The sequence below is a fragment of the Cyprinus carpio genome, chromosome A4 (assembly GCF_018340385.1).
Source record: "Cyprinus carpio isolate SPL01 chromosome A4, ASM1834038v1, whole genome shotgun sequence".
NCBI classification, from domain to species: domain Eukaryota; kingdom Metazoa; phylum Chordata; class Actinopteri; order Cypriniformes; family Cyprinidae; genus Cyprinus; species Cyprinus carpio.
Window position 1 is genome coordinate 5697631 of NC_056575.1, and position 13713 is coordinate 5711343.

Sequence of the window (13713 nt, forward strand, 5' to 3'; positions counted from 1 at the left end):
GATGTGCAAAAATATTGAACCTGGGAAAGTAGAGTATATTTGTGTGTAATGAAAGAATGAAAACAATGTATGAGTCTGACCTAGCAGTGCATCATTCCCGTTCTGTCACCTCGCTGAATTGAAGGCCATAATTCAATAACCAGCAAATGCAATGTTTCTTCTCATTTGTTTCCTTTGCTAGTGCATTTATCCATCTGAACATAAAAGCATATCTATGCGCAGTATGAGATCTGCTGCTTTGGGTGTGTATTTGATTGAGATTTGTGGCACGGTGCTCGCTGCCAAGTAATAACATTACTGTTTTTGCTGCTGCATTAATCTGACACTGTGTGGTTTCCATCACGCTAATCAGAGAAAATTACTTACCTTCCATCTTCGGTTACTTAAAGTTTTTCTTACTCCATATGTTTTATTCATTGTTTACAGTCAATTGCATGTCAATTGCATGTCATGTTTGTGTGCGCCTCATTTTCTGTGCGAACTGAGCACCTGAAAAAATTGTCCAACTTTGTGGCAAGAGGGAGTTGTTATTCAATTCAATTCAAGTTTATTTGTATAGCGCTTTTCGCAATACAAATCGTTGCAAAGAAACTTTACAGAAAATTAAGTTTCTACAATATATTTAGTAGTAGCTTTTCAGTGGTGACTGTCGTATGTACGTATGGAAAAATCAATTAAAGACATAATCAAACAGACAATGAACACTATTAACAGCAATTATTATATGATGCAATCCAACTTATAGCAAAATGTGGTAGTTCTGTATGTTGTTTCAGGGTTGGCATCATCTGAGGTCCTCTGAGGGGTTGTCATCATCTCTTCTCAGGTGTTCTGGATCCAGACTGAAGCTTGTGTAAATCCTAGTTACCACGGGACGTCAACCCAGTGGCAAAAACAGAGAAACAAATAGAGACATAATTAGCATAGCTGCTGTTCCAACCAAGCAAAATTGATTTGTTTAACCTAAAGAATAACAATGCTCATTTGATCAGATATAACTGTAGTACAAGATTATGAGATGCATTATTTGAATGCTTAGCCAAAGAGATGTGTCTTTAGTCTAGATTTAAACAGAGAGAGTGTCTGAACCCCAAAAGTTATCAGGAAGGCTATTCCTGAGGCTATTATTTACTGGTGATAATTGAGATGATTCCCCATTTAATTAAACAAAGTGGTAGCGATCGGACAGGTAGGATCTAAACCATCTTAAAACCTGCCCTTGAATACCTGTATAGTTTTGTAATCGATCTATGATCTATGAGTATGTCATGATTTATGGTGTTGAGCGCAGCACTGAGAAGCAAATCATGTGTAATTTTAACAAGTGCAGTTGCTGTGCTATGATGGGGCCTGAAACATGACTGAAATTCTTCATAGAGATCTTTTTTTTTTTTTTTTTTTGCAGGAAGGGGCAGTTTACAATTGAGCAGATACAATTTTTTCTAGATTTTTTGTCATAAACGTAAGATTTGAAATGGGACTGTAATTTGCCAGTTCACTAGGATCTATTTGTGGTTTCTTAATAAGAGGCTTAATAACCGCCAGCTTGAATGGTTTTGGGACGTGACCTAAAGATAACGACGAGTTAATAATATTGAGAAGCGGTTCTTCTGCTCCAGGTAACAAATCTTTCAGTAATTTAGTGGGTACAGGATCTAATAAACATGTTGTTGGTTTAGATGCAGTGATAAGTTTATTTAGCTCTTCCTGTCCTATAGTTGTAAAGCACTGCAGTTTATCTTTGGGTGCGATGAATGAAGCTGAAGTATTAGACGCTGTAGAATCTACATTTGTTATTGTATTTCTGATGTTATCTATTTTATCAGTGAAGAAATTCATAAAGTCATTACTATTAAACTGTAAGGAATATTTAGATCAGGTGGCGTCTGGTTATTTGTTAATCTAGCCACTGTGCTAAATAAAAACCCTGGATTGTTTTGGTTATTTTCTATGAGTTTGTGGATATGCTCGGCCCTGGCAGTTTTTAGAGCCTGTCTATAGCTGGACATACTGTTTTTCCTTGCAATTCTAAAAATTTCCAAGTTAGTTTTTCTCCATTAGCACTCAAGACTACGAGTTTCTTCCTTGAGAGAATGGGTATTACTGTTGTACCATGGGGCAGTATGTTTTTCTCTAATTTTTTTTTCAACAAAAGGGGCAACAACTTCTAATGTATTAGAGAAGATAGTGCCCATATTGCAAGTCAATCACAGTAAGATGTTATCACAGTAAGATGTTATTGCATTGTTTTAATCTGTAGCCTAACTAACTTCATTTAGTTTGGTAAGCTCAGGAGGGCTTTAAGAAAAAGGGTGTAGGCTCAGGATATCAGTATCACATTGAAAGCGCAGACTGATCCCAATCAGTTGCAAAGATGCTTTTCCATTAGAACTGTTTACCCAAGACGCTCACCTCTGACTCACAGGGAAGACACAGAAACTGTATTTTTGTCTCTCGTGTCCATGGTAACTGCTTGTCTGTGGAGCTGGTCAACAGGAAATGATGTCATGAGCAGCCAAACTGTGACAATCTGACTGTTAGAATTACATTGTTTTAGTTTGATATGACTGGTAAAACATCGTTTGTGTTTGTTTATACACACATATTCATACGAAGTCCCTAAAGGATAGTTCACCCATAAATAAAGATTTGGATCCTCTGCAGGGAATGGGTGCCGTCAGAATGAGTCCAGACAGCTGATCAAAACAACACAATAATCCACAAGTAATCCAAATGACTCCAGCCCAGCAATTAACGTCTTGTAAAGTGTTTTTATGGATATAGGACTCATATTTTGGCCAGAAGTGATGGTTTAAAGTGAAAACATTTTAATGATGGATTTGTTTCTTACACACCAACACAAATTATGTTAATTCATAAACTGGAGAAATGTGGATTATTGTGATGTTTTTATCAGCTGTTTGGGCTCTCTTTCTGACGGCACCCATTCACTGCAGAGGATCCACTGGTGAACAAGTGATGGAATGCTGCATTTCTCCAAAACTGTTTTGATGAAGCAACAAACTCAGATCTTGGATCACCTGAAAAATGTGAAAAACTATTCCTTGAAGCAAAACCAGTTGAGAGCACTGTTTTAACCCATCCTATTTTAAGTGACAATAGAGTACAGCGATATTTTAATATTTGTCATGTGCTGTAGTACCCCTTTTTATGATTGATTGACTTTGAGTGATGTGCGCGAGAAAGAGTGATCACATCACTAGAATAAGGAATAAGTGTGTCCATATACTCCACACTCAATGCATTATTCAGACTGTGATGGAAGTGACAGTTCTCTCTTTTCTCTGCACACAGGACAGAACAAGGCATGCTGTGGTGTTTGTCGAGATTTACATTGCACAGGTAATTAAAATAGAATGTGTTACTTCTGATTAAAACATCGACTTCACTTTGCTGGGTACAAGAGTAAATGAAGTCAGAACATCATAAAAATGTTTACAAAATTTTCATTTACAAATTTACAGAAATTAATCACAAAATTAAGACAAGAATGTTAAGTGACTAAATGCATTTCATACATGCCTAATCAAGAACGTTTTCAAAATGTACTATAATGAAGCTATTAACACACTTAAGCCACAGCGAATTATAAGCATAAATAGGATGATTTTTTATATTCAAATGTATTAAATAGTGCTTAAAAACTGGTTAATGTATAAAACTGCTTTTATGGTTCAGCGATTGAACAGATAACTGACACTGAGTTTTACATTTTGATATTTAACACGCCCCTCACTTTTTATGCTATGGATATGAATTATACTTCAAATTATGCTCCTGGTTGTAAAACAGGCATAAAAGGCCTATAAACTTACATTAAATGAACAACTTGTGCCATAACCTGAGATAAAAATATAGAAAAAATTATGGCAGGCTTGTCTGACTACCGAGAACATTTCAGTTAGCAAGCACTAAAACCACCTAAAACACCCAGTCCTTTATCCATAAAATTGCTTTCTCCAATGAAAAGGTTGTCTGACTTAGGAGAGAAATATGCACAGATCAAACACTGTTTACAAGCAAAAACAGTCCAATACACTTCTAAACAAATATATCCAACAGGACAACAGGGAGTGTACTTTTTCAGGGGATGAAGCATTTTGGATTATGGACAGCTTTTCACTTCGCCAGACACCTTATTTAAGATTAAATACTGATATGTATATAATATTGGAACAGGAACAGTCATTTAGTTCCCTACTTTCAGTTCTCCAGGATAAATATAATAATTTTATGCCTATACTGTATATGCCTATATAATCATAAAATATAAAGCAGCCAGGCTGTATGTGGGGTGAATTAACATTGACAAAACCAAGGTATTATAACCTCAAGTGAAAAACAAAATGGTTTTCTTGAGTATTCTGCAAAGATCCTAATTGAACGGCATGTCCTTTTGAACTAAAGTGCTTTCATCAGAAGCGCTCGTAGGCGTTCTCCATTGACTGCGGCGAACAATCGAGGAGGAAAAACACAGTGGTGCTGTCATTTAACACAGGTTTATGAAACATAGATGTGATGATTTTAAAAGAGGTGCTCTCTGAAAAGGCTTCTCTTGTCCGAGATTCATTCTAACGTGCTCCTCCGGGGGTCACTTTCTTAATCTCCTTGCAAAACATTGTTAAGTGTTAAAGGACAAAATGTGGTGGTGGGAAAGATTTTCAGCAATTCATTCTGGTTTCAACTGCCGTTAAATGCCATTTAGAAGTTTTATTGTTCATTTCGTAAAAGGTCGACATTGCTCATTGGGCAGAGAAAGCATGCTGCTCTGTACATGTGCCCTCCCATGAGATCTCGTCCCGGGGGACTGACGGTTACTGCAGTGCTTCAGTGACACACATATCTGCACTGGCACAGCACACTGGAACATGTCTCCTGTTTTGATAAATGAGGGCTGCTAACACTCTGTGATTAAACAGTGTAAGTCATTTTCACAATGCAAGTAATTGCCTCTTTTGTGCCTTTTGCCATGAAACTATGACGGCAAATGATGTTAGCATTGGCCCTCTAAAATGTACACAGATTTAGGTGAGCCTGGGGAAGTGGAAAGGTTATTAGGGTGTTGTTTTTATACCCCAAAGGATTGGAGAGGACATGCTCCTTACTGGATGTTCAGTCCCTTCCAGAAATACATGGAAGATGTTGATTTTGCTTTGTTTGTTACTATAAAGCATTAAGAAAATTAACTGATATATTTATAAATATTATCGCAGATAAATAATATTAACACATAATAAATAAAAATAAAATATATATATAATATATATGAATCTTTTTTCTAGTCATTTCGTTCATTTCGTTCATTTTATCAAAGTATAATTAAAATGTTACGTGTAATTTCCCTAACGTCTACTAGTACTTACGCAAACGTTGATCACAATACAAACAATACAAAACTATAATGCTATAAGAAACAGAAAAGATTCATTCATTTACCTGGTTCTTCAGTCTATGATTAGCTCACATCACCTCTTATCTGACAAGTCTTCTGGTTTAAGTCGTTCCTTCATCACGTGACAGCCCCATAAACTTAACCAATGCAGTCTGAGTCGGAAAGAGAATTGATTAGTTCATCTCTCGAGTCTTTGAATGATGAACGAATGACTCGATAAACCCGAAGACTCGAGAGATGAACTAAACAATTCTCTTTCCGGCTCAAGACTGCATTGGTTACGATATGGGTCTGTCATGTGATGAACGAATGACTCGATAAACCCGAAGACCCGAGAGATGAACTAAACAATTCTCTTTCCGTCTCAGACTGAGTTGACTGAAACAGGTGAACTACTACTGCTACCTGTACAGAACCTATAGAATATTGCGCATGCGCGACTGAAAGAATCACTCCCCGAGATGACTTGTTCTTCCCGAGTCACATTAAAAATTTGTTCAAAATGAACGAATCGTTAAAGAACGACACATCACTAATATGTATCCTGTGAAAGTTGGCGATTCCCAGCCCTAATGATATAACATTTTTACTGTTTCTCTCTATTTTTGGTTTTGCTTGTAGACGGGTGTAAGTATCCAGGGGTCCTGTCCTAGCACAGACGTCCCATTTGACTCCCCACTTAGACTCAAAAAGCCTTTGATTAATCTTGATAATTCCTGACATTCTCTGCGTCTGCAGACCTGTCTGCTTTTACAACAAAATGCAGATCCTCTACTTGCAATGTCACTGGTGATAGATGAACAGGTGAAAATGGTATTATTGGCAGACCAACAATGACAGCGGTATATTTAAAAACCTCTGGAGAAATATAAAAGTACACTTGCTTCCAAGGACGTCTCAGAGCAGGGAAGAGGGAGGGAGGGAAAGAATTGAGCAAAAATAAGAGAGATTGTGGACTCTCTTCCCGAGCCGTACGTGAAAGACACAGAGGCTGTAAATTTAACCAGAGTGAAGCATATTGGGCAGTGCTGTAGTCAGCCATCATTCCAGAGAATCACAGCAAAGCACACAGTCCATTGCCATCTGCACGAATCTCTCACATTGCCACTTTGCAGGAGATTGGGTGAGCTCATAAACAACCGGGTGCCATGATATCTCAAGGGTAGATGATGGAAATTGGAATTGTGTCTCCTTGCTAAAATAAATAGGCAAATAACATTGCTATACCAATGTTTACTCGTGCCTTCAGAAGTTAAAGTGATGTGATCCTGCAAATAATAACTGCAGTGTGAATTACGAACCAAAAACCTTGTTTTAAATGACTGTAGCAAAAGGGGCTATTTTCCAGACTCCCAAAGGCTAAAAACGCAGTTTTGGTGGAATGTTTCCCCAACTTTTTGGTAAATAACCATAAAAATGTTTTGGTAGAGGTACAATGGAAAGAAGTTTTAGCCAAGCATGTAAAAAAGACAACTTCAGAAATTAAATGATAACTGCTGCATGAAATACAATCTAAAAACTTACAATAACTTGACTGAATGGGGGAATATTTTCCAGACTCCTAAAGGCAAAAAATAAATAAAAAATTAATTTACTTTTTGGTAAATAATCATGACATTTTGCTTGGTAGCAATGCAATGGAAAGAGCCGGACTTGTAAAAATACATTTTTAGAAACCAAAGGATAAATGCAGTGTGAATTTTGAAACCTTTAGAAACCAAGAAGGTTTTATTGAATGTCATGCCCCCTTATTAATATTCATGTCCAAGTTGATGATGTCTCACCCACTTTTCAGATCATCCCAATGCCCTTGGTGGCAGGAAGTGCAAATGTTTGATTATTCAAATGTATACAATTTGGGAGTAAGCCATCTTAAAAGAATAGTTAATGATATGTATAATCATGGAACATAAAAGAAGGTATTTTGAAGAGTGTTTTAGCCCATGAAATAAAAGTCATTGGGGTCCAATACAACATTAGACCCCAAAGACTTTCTTTGAATGGACAAAAATAAAATGTAAATATCTAATTGGCAAATTAACAACTTTATCACTAGATCAGACCCTAGAGCAATAGTCACTATTTCATATTCATTTCAATTCATGACAACAGACACAGGAATTTATTTATTTATTTTTAATTTGGCTGTATGTGAGAGTAGAAGAGTAGCAAACACACGTAAAGGGATGACACTAGTCAGAATGCAAATATGACACAGTGATGTCATGAATTTGCTAATTAACATGATGGCATCATCTAACGGAATCTAGTGACTACTTTCCATTATGGCAACAGTGAATTTTCTAATTTTCTAATTTTTGCATGTCCTGTTAAAAAAAAAGAGAGAGAAAACTGTCATCATTTACTTACTTTCAAATTGTTCCAACCTGTATAAGTTTCTTTCACAACACAAAAGAAGATAGTTTGAAGAATGCTGGTAATAAAACAGTCAACAGTAGACATTGACTTACATTGTATTTTTACTTTTTTTTTCCTCAATACTATTAAAGTCAACTGTTTGGTTACCTGTATTCTTCAAAATATCTTCTTTTGTACTGAACAGAAAAAAGACCGTCATACAGGTTTGGAACAACCTGAGGATGAGTAATGAGGATGAGCTTTTATCCAAAGCGACTTACAGTTGAGGAATACAACAAGATTACAATAAACACGAGAAGTGCACGTTGATGCGTAGTTTGAGCTGGTTTAAGCTGGTCCCGAGCTAGACTGCGGAACTACAGGTAGCTCCTGCAGCTCAATACCAGCTTAAACCAGCTCAAACCATCTACCATGCTTCAAAACATACCTAACCAGCATATGCTGTTTTTTACAACAGGGTTGGCTCACTTGGGCTCATTGAAAACAAGACGATGCTGCTGCATTCTGAATGATTTGCAGAGATCTGATTGCACATGTTGGAAGTCCAGCCAGAAGAGCATTGCAATAGTCCAGCCTAGAAATGACAAGGGCCTGGATGAGAAGCTGTGTTGCATGCTCTGTTAGGAAGGGTCTGATCTTCCTGATGTTGTGTAGTGCGACCCTGCATGATTGTGCTGTTTCGCAATATGATCTTTAAAGGTCAGCTGATCATCAAGGATAACCACAAATCGATGCGATTATCGTTGATGAGCCCAGTTGAATGGTAAACTGGTGCTGTACTGATGGGGTGGCTGGGAAGATCTTTGCCAGGTGGAGCTGTAGGTGATGTTCTTTCATCCATGCTGAGTTGTCCATCAGGCAATCTGAGATCCGAACAGATACTGTTGGAACCGTTGAGATCCGAGCAGGTATCGTTGGAAATTTTACCAGTCACCCACTCTGAATCCCCCTAAACACTCCATCATACCTAGCCTAGCATTTTTAATAAGCGTTTGCTACTTGCCTCACTTTAGCCTTTCAAAGTGGCTCCGCTCTTGAGAGATGTTAATCGCACGCGGCCGTTATCGGGGCAGGGCGTTAACACTGATCTCCATTCAAGCGGCTTGGAAATTAAGTTTCCTTCACCCTAGTGTGCACTGCAATTATGAAGTGCCAAATACGGCATGTTTACGTCTTCCTGGAGAAGAGGTTTTAAAGTGGGTGTCACTGAGGTACAAGAGGAAAAGCTGACCAATTAATGTACTGTACCAAGCTGTAATGATAAGCTGTGTGATGTAACTTCATTTCCTGCCTTTGAGTGAGTGTCGCGTGACGGCGAGTAGATGCTCATTATAACCAGAAGAACCCTTTATTGCTGCTCATCACACCAGCGCTTCAAACAATGTGAACAGCGAATTTGTTTGGAGGAGGTAATTTGGGACAGACGTTGCTGCAGGCTTGTGTTCATTTCCAGATTCGAGGCCTATGATAGTCACACCTGTCCTCTTTTTTTCTGATCTGTTCACCCAGCATTGTGATTCAGGGCAGAGGTGAAATGGCTGCTGGGATTGTATGTGGCTGATGCTTTGGGGACATTCGGGTAGGTAAATAGGTTGTTGATGTTTGTCCTTCAGAAGCAGTTTCTTTTTCTCAGTTTTTACTGCATCCAGTGCAGTGCTAAAGGAGAGGCTCTGTAAATCAAAGAAATGGCTTGTAACAGTTATTTTGCTGTGCAGTGCTTTTTAAATAGTTTATTTTGGGTGAAGTTGCATTAGAGGGGAATCTGAGGTTGTTTGGTCTAAACACAAACTTTATTGTTGGTCTCTTTTCATCTTGTACTATTATGTCCAAACCTGATACATTGGTTGTCATAATGAGTGCGTACTGGCAACTGTTTACAACTTTTTTCTAGATAACAATGGAAGAATTAATTTCACTTTTTCAGTTTAGCATTCTTTGTTCATATATCAAAAAGTTTGCTAAATATGATACATAACCTAATAAACATTTCGAAATGAATACATTTATTTAAATAAGATTTACAAATGTGTAAACAACTTCACATCCAAAAAATAGAATTCACAAATGCTTTTTTTTTCGTAATATTTTTGCATTATGAATGGATTGGAGATTTGAAAATGCAAAAATAGGCTATATGAAAACACTTATGCATTCATAAAACATGTTTTGCATATGTGTTTTGTATTTTAAATGTAAGTTTTAGCAATTGTGGGGGGTTTTTTCCCCCAGTTTCAGTAATTTTATTACTTAAACCTTAAAGGGTGTTTTCACACCAGGAAAGTCCGCTAGTTCACTTGCTTTGGTCCGGACCAAATATACGCTTTCACACTGCCCTTTTTGCAAGTGAATCAGAAATTGTAAACAAAACCATGTGTGTGCTAAGGTCATCCATTCATTGGACAGAAATTCTCAAGCCTACCAGAGTTAGTTTGGGTCTCGGTGCAGTTGTCTGGTCCACACCCCAGTGCGATTGTTGTATTCACACCTGCCCAAAAGATCCACACCAAGAGGGGAAACGAACTTCAGTTCAATTCACTCGAACCAAACAAGACAGTTGTGAATACACCCTACATTTTTTAAGTTTAATTTTTTTATATAATTCATGTATTTGTTTTTACTTTTAGTTTATAATAACAGCTGGACTCCAGAACACCTGTTTGAAGTGGATACAGAAAACTGCTTTCAATCACCCAAATAAGCCAAACTCTGACAACAAAACTCGGATTTCCACCATAAATTCTAATATGAAATAAACTGCATACATACTTCAATTCAATATCAACTGGACATGTTGTGAAAGTTTTCTGTGGTGGCTCTTTTAAGTACCAACTAAAATGATGTTCCGCAGTACAAGAGCTTGTCTGTTCTTTTTCACACGACTGGCCAATTTACTTGTTTGTTCCTCTTTCCTCTCAGCGTCCACATTTGAGTGAGTATCAGAGTTGAAGAACAGGTTGGGTCTGTGTCCCCGCTCAGCAACCTACACCCTTGAGTAATGGAGACCATCTGCTTCCGAAGAGCTCCGTCAGCAAAACGGAATCAGCCGAAAAGACTTCAATTATCAATATACCATTTAATACATCGCCGCAGGCCAAACAGTCTGGCGTTCAGACAGCGTGAGATGGAGGATGTTATTCCTCAGCTATATGGGTGGATTCTGCAACGCGGCAAATCAGGGTTCAGAGCTGACTCACATCCACCACGCTGTGGATAAATGACCATGAGGAGAAGCAAACTTCCTTGCGCCTTAGCAGACTGGTTAGTGCAACACTGTTTAATCACACAACAAACCAAGCAGTTTTTGATCACAACAAGGCAGTACACGGCAGATCCAGAAGCTTGAAATTGAACGAGGTTGGTATGTAAAGTAAAACCAGTCTGAAGTTCTGTAATGGTGCGCTGAATATCTTTTGATGTTTTCGTACCTTTCTAAACAGAGCTCTTTTAAACACCTGCTGAGATGAACAAAAGCTCTGCAGAGAAATATGGAGTACTAAGAGCTGTCAGATGATGGTAGATTCACGTTTTCCTTCTCCTGGCTTTCTGAATGAGAAAGCAACCTAATTATACAAATGACCAAAGACGACAGTGCCATTTAGAGTGTGTTAGCTCTGAATGAGACACAATGACATTCTGAGAACAGTTTCACCATGTCCCAAGATTGCAACCACAAGCAATTTTCTGTACATGTCGAACATCAAAATAGGGCACAAGTCAATCACAAGTCAAAGCTAATCAGAAACATTTTTTGGCAGTATTAATGCCTCTTTCAATGGCATTAAATCATATACTGCAGGAACATTCATTGCCGTATAAAATTACAAATAATAATTTTGTAATCTTTTTGTGTGTTAGTATATATATACATACATGTATATATATACATGTATGTATATATATATATATATATATATATATATATATATATATATATATATATATATATATATATATATATATATATATATATATATATATATATATATATATATATATATATATATATATATATATATATATATATATATATATATATATATATATATTATATATATATATATATATATATATATATATATATATATATATATATATATATATATATATATGTATATATATATATATATATATATATATATATATATAGGGTTTTTTATATATTTGTATATAAGTTGTCAGGATCTCCAGCTGGAGTGCCTCTGAACTCCACTAGAGGGCACTCCACCTCTGACCATATCTTCTCTAATTGCATTCACCTGTCTCTTGTTTCCATATCAGTCTCACCCTGCATTTGGATCCTTAACTCCGTTGTCACGCCTAAAAAAAGATACACACACACACACACACACACACATATATATATATATATATATATAAGATACACACACACACACACACACACACATATATATATATATATATATATATATATATATATATATATATATATATATGTATCCCGAATGATTTCTGAAGGATCATGTGACATTGAAGACTGGAGTAATGATGCTGAAAATTAAACTTTGCACCACAGGAATAAATTACATTTTAAAATGTACTAAAAAAAAGAAAAGTTATTTGAAATTGAAATAATATTTAACAATATTAGTGTTTTTACTGTAGTTTTTAATCAAATAAATAAAGCCTTGGTGAGCATAATAGGCTTTTAAAAAAGATCCATATACAGTAGTCAACATTTTAAGTGGATCAAAAAAGTTAATCAAAGTTGTCCTAAGACAAGAATGCATTTTGGTTTTAGGTTTTTAGGACAACTTTGATGAAAGGTTTTGATCCACTTCAAATGTCAACTACTATATATATATGTATATATATATATATATATATATATATATATATATATATATATATATATATATATATATATATAATATTTTATACCATGGGTTTGTTCTTTATTATAAGAACAGTATTTATAGTATAAATACTGAATATAAAGGTGGAGTCTGAATGGAATTGTGGGTTTTGAGACTTGGACCTGTGCCACTCTGTGCTGTGCTGTTGTTTTGAGTATGTTTTTTGCATTGGATCTGTCATTATCCATCTATCACGTCTCTGGCATTGAGGGGAGGTTTCACCTTCACAGTGAATATACTCAAGGAGTCTATTTAAGTTTGATATTGCACACATCAACTGAGATATAAACCACAGACTTACTCTTGCTGCTGACCTTCAATCAGCTTTTCTTTCAGTGCTTCATATGATTTATATAAATGCGTATTATACTGAAGGCTCATATATTTTATATATAATAATTTATACTCTATGCACAAGTGTATGTTTACACCCCAATGCCTCCTTTTCAGTACAAAAATTTCCATTAAAAATGCATTGTTTTCAGCTGAAATTGTCAGTTGAAAGCTGAAATAACGTGACATGAAATTTTAACATCCTACAATAAGACAAAACCCACTGGAAAGGTTTATTAAAAATTCACAACATATAGACCTGTACACTTCACGTTTACCACTGGAGAAACATGTTTGTCGGTAGATGGCATGCTTCACATGCATATAAGTGGGTAAGATGTTTGTTTTTTTCCCCCCTCAGTTTTTTCTATTGGCATCAGTAAGATTTTTTATTTTATTTACTTTTTTTTTTTCAAGTGGAGTGTGAGTAAATGATTACACACTTTTCATTTTTGGGTGAACTATCCCTTTAAGCAGCCCTTTTTTAAAAAGAGGGTGGAGCTGCTCGATATGTCCTGCCCTGTCTTCCTGTTTCAGTTGAAATTACATCAACACAAAATTTTTGCAAATCCTTTTCGTAAAACGCAAAGTCAGATGTTTTTGTAATAAACATGCTGAATGTCTTTGCAGAAACAAGCTTGTGTTGTTGTGAAGTGCAAGTCAAGTCAAGTGCAAAGACAATATACTGCTAGTATAAGCACCTCTTTGAGTTTT